This window comes from Dipteris shenzhenensis, chromosome 16 (genome assembly GCF_047967505.1).
Source record: "Dipteris shenzhenensis isolate YYH24624 ecotype China chromosome 16, Dip_SZ_1.0, whole genome shotgun sequence".
Classification (NCBI taxonomy): domain Eukaryota; kingdom Viridiplantae; phylum Streptophyta; class Polypodiopsida; order Gleicheniales; family Dipteridaceae; genus Dipteris; species Dipteris shenzhenensis.
This window is the reverse complement of record NC_141611.1, coordinates 48,731,503-48,736,352: the sequence shown is the minus strand read 5'-3', so window position 1 is coordinate 48,736,352 and position 4,850 is coordinate 48,731,503.

Sequence of the window (4,850 nt, the reverse complement as noted above, 5' to 3'; positions counted from 1 at the left end):
TTAAGTGTAAGCTTAGAAGTAAGTGTGGGTGCCTTCCTCTTAAGTGTAAGCTTAGAAGTAAGTGTGGGTGCCTTCCTCTTAAGCATCGAAACTGTGGATCTGCTAATAAGGAAGCAAGCATGCCGCGTGAAGTATAAGTAATGTGAAGAAAAGCGAAGCGAGTGCACTAAAAGCAGGTTTAAAAGCCGCATCTATAGGCGCGTCTATTGGCGTGTCTTAATACACAGAGTAGACGTGGTTTTAGACGTGCTTTTAGACGCGTCCACAAAACAAATAGATGCGCTTTTAGACGTGCCTTTAGATGCACCACAAAGTTTAAAATTAAACATTTGAAGAAGAGCAATTTTTTTTGGGTTGTTTGTTTATAGCATGTCTTCATCTTCAACAAGTAGCTCCAGTGAGGATGAATCCCTCCGTATCCACCATCGCAAAATGTGGTTGGAGCAAAAAATCAAATGTATGTGTGATCGATGTCGAGGAAACATGTATCGTGCATGCAGGATTACACTCAATCACATCTCAAAGTATGAAGAATGGGATGTGACCGTAAACAGGGTAAGGGTTTGTAAGTTAAGGTTGATTGAGATACCTATGGGTGTTCATATGTTTCAATTATGATCCCGTTTTAATTTGATATAGGATGTAGTGCCACACCCACATATGTTGCCCTATGCTCGCCGTGAGGAAGCGAAGCATCGGCGATATGAGGTGGGATCTTCAAGAGGGACCATTACGGATGCATGGAGTGATGGTGATAGTAGCCCTCCGCCATTACCTCATGAAGCCGTGGAGGAGGAGGTGTTTGATGATATGGTGCAGGATTTTTATGTCCATCAAGGGAGGGATGATAGCATGGAGCAGGATGATCTTTTTACTGCAGCATCGACTCCACTATTTGAGGGGTGCACATTCTCTGTTCTACGTGCGGTACTAAACTTGCAAACCATCTATGGATGGAGCAATGCAAGTTTGAATACATTACTCAAGTAAGCTTTAAAGTCTATTTTGCAAACATGGTGAATTATGCTAGTGGGTCAATTACTCGAATGCTTTTCCTCATTTATGGTCTTCACGTGCAGGCTATTGTGTAAAATGCTTCCAAGGGAGAATAAATTACCGACCTCAAGAGATATGGCAAGGCAACATGTGACCTCTCTTGGAGGATTAGATTACAAGCACATCCATGCGTGTCAACGATTGCGTTTTGTTTCGTGGACTACATAAGGATGCAAGAGAGTGTCCTACTTGTGGAGAGGCAAGATATAGAGCATATCTCAAAACTTTGGACATGCCTCGTAAGGTTCTGCGACATTTTCCGATAATCCCTCACATCCAACATATGTTCAAGTGCAAATCTATTACAGAGCTCATGTCATGGCATTCCTCCCATCGATCAATCGATGGCAAGTGGAGAACTTCCGCGGACTCTCCTGCGTGGAAGCATATTGAAGACACATGGCCAAGCCTCAAGGAAGAACCTAGGAGCTTGAGACTTGGATTGGGTATGGATGGTGTGAACCCATTGGGTCTCAAAAGCACGTCTTACAGTGTATGGCCAGTGATATTGGTGAATTATAATCTTCCACCCTCTATGGCTATTAAGAAAGGACATGTTATGCTGTCCCTTCTAATTCCAAGGAAACATAAAGTCAAAAACCCTGATGTTTATTTGGAGCCTTTGCTTGATGAGCTAGAGATACTTTGGAGAGGTATCGAGGTGCATGATGTGAGCAGGCCTCCCTCATCACAAGACTTCAATTGCAAAGCAGTCTTGATGTGGATGATGCATGACTTCTCAGGCTATGGCGAGTGTTCAGGTAAGCATTGCACTTCTAATTATGAATAGGCAAAGGATGTGGCATCCTAAACCCACCTTCAACTATTAATTGCATCTATTGTTCAGGTCTCACGACATCGGGTTACCATGCATGTCCTGTTTGTGGTCCTTCGCTAGTTGCCTCACAGGCACACACATTGAATAAGGTCATCTATGAGAATCACCATCGATTTCTCCCACCTGATCACTGCTTATGGCAACCAATTTTGTACAAAGAGCTGACACATCAATGCTTGTAGGCACAACGGAGCCGGAGCCCATGCCACTTGCAAATGATGATGCTCCGCCATCCCTGCCAGTTTCCCCCCCTGACGATGTCCACTAGTGCTTGGACTTACAGTCCTTTTAGGCCGGACAGCGTGCTAATGCACCATTGGAAGCGCCAGCCTGGCTCACACCTCCACCTCTATGAAATTCTTGAGGTGCGGCCCTCACATAGTTCATCACATAGTCCTTTGTTGACGATTGGCACCATGCGCATCCAAAGTGCATTAGAGGAGGATACATATGCCCCAGTCCCCACGATGGATGTTGATGTCGGTTTGCAGCAATAATGGTGGCTCCCCTTCTTAAAGCTAGAGAAATTTTGGTGCTACTACTACAGTGTACCCATTGATCATTGAGTCCACTCACTCTACATGCCCATGGAATGATGATGAACTTAGGCCACATTTTGAGACCTCCAACAGAAGGACCCAAATGTGTTGTACAACTTTACCAAGTACAACTTCCCCAAATAGATGGCTCAAGAGGGATTTTGCTTCCGCCTCCAACCATTCAATGACACATACGGCTCAGTGCTAGTTCCTGCCGTCGTTGCAATGGTACATTGCAATTGCCTCCTCCTTTTACTCCATGATCTTTTGCACATAGTCGCCCCATTGACAACCACCTCCACAATCTAAACAACCAAATTGTCTTCAACCTCTGCCTCTACCTCCGTGTCCACAATCTCCACGAACATCACCTCCGCACATACAAGGATATATGCATGCCACCCATTTTTGAAAGTACCACCCGTACCTCACTCACCTCACATCATGACAGCTGGACCTCTATGTGATCCTATAGACAGTCCTCACCACCAACCTCCTCTAGTGCGGCTGACCTGGGGATGGATCAACAATAGGAAAGGGGTCATGTTAACATCCACAAAGTACAGCCACCAAATGCAAGGTAATTAGTGATTAAAGGTGACTAGGCCACATGATCTACTTCAACGGACAAGCTCAGGGAGTTTGACCCCCAAATATCCCAAGGCCAGTGATTATAAGCAATGTGCACACGGAAGGAGTATAGCTCAAACTTAGGGAGTTTGATCCCCAAATTTCCAAAGTCCACTCCAAAGTTCAAGGATTCAAGGATTCCCGGCAAAGGTTGTATGTTCTAGCTAACATCAAGACCAAAGAGTGCAAGCAATGTGCACACTTCAAGTCTATGTCCATGAAAATAGCCATGAAGGAAGTTTGATCCCCAAATATTTCGAAGCAAAGGATTCTAGGAAATGTGCAATTTTCATGGGGTGTCTCGTGGAATTTAACCCTCGCCACTCCATGTTTTGAGCCGCATTCATGGGGTTCGAACCACAAATGGTTTAAGGTGTGAGGGCACTCAGGGAGTTTGAGCCCCAAATCACCTAAGCCTAGGAGGCGCGAGGCTAACAGAAGTGCTATTTGGGAGCTAGTTAGGAACACCTCCTAATGCTAGGCTTGTCCCAAGCGCTCTAATATGGGTAACACAAGTGTAATTTCTGCTAGTAGAGAGAGATGGAAAGAATGGCAGTATGCCTTGGCACCCTATGGGCCCAAGATTCTTTGGTTGTAAAGAGAGGGAGAGTGCTAAAAAGGGTTGGCCCTCCCTTCAAAAGGTGACTTGTATAAAAGGCCAAATGGTTGACTTTGGTCTTCATTGTTGTTTGCACCAACTTGAATACAAGCTCCCTCTTCTCTTCCAAGAGAGTGTTTTGGGTGTTCTCTTGTTTCCTTCATAGTGCCCTTGTGTCTACCACTCCACCCCCCTTCACCCTTCTTTACTTTTCGTGATCATAAACTGCAACTAAAGAAATACTTAAAATATCTAACAAGACACCTTCTACTAGGCCATTATAGAAAATTTCATTCTTTAATTTTGTGTCATTTTAATCATTTGATTCTTCTTGCTAAGAATCTACTTGTTGTTTCTGTTTACCTATGTATGTAGTGTCCTTCCATGTTCTTGTTGAAGATAGAAGCATGAAGAGATATATCGCTACTATATGACTTGATGAGGGGTAGACATATTACTAATGATGGGCCTACCATAGGCTTAAGTTAGCCAAATGTACATTGGATATAAGGGCACAAGTCTTCTTTTGGTGCTTAATTCTATAGATCTAGCCATAATTTTAAATTGTATATATAATATGTTGGCAAAAGTTTCCAAATATATTTATTTATTATATAAAACTTTGGCGAGTTTTCATGGACTTTATTTATAATTTTATAATCTTAAAGGCTAAACCTCGCTCTTTTTTTAATTCTAGTTTCAAATTGTGGCGAAATACTAAGCTTTTATTTTTATAAAAGCATATAAACTTTCATAAGCCATATAAAACTTTTGCTTATTAACAAAACTAATGCGAACAAATCATCCTTGATGACATTATAGGCAAGAAAGCATGCTTCATTAACTGATCATTGTACACAAATGACATCCCACGTACATGGACATATATACATCAAATAACAAGAGAATTTCAAGTTGGGAAAAACAACTTCAATTCCATAACTCGACAACAATTCCCTATACAACGTAGCAGCAAGAACAATCCATCGATCCCAAGGACTCTCCATGGATTCACTAGCTTTTGATCCATCTTTTATCAAATCACATGGCCTAACATGCATTGCCCTCTCACATATACGAAACCATGAACACCTTTTCTTGTTACATCCGATTCAACCAAAACACATCAATGTGGATGCCAACGTTCTAAAAGAAATAGATCAACTAAGAACTGAAAGAAAATGGATTA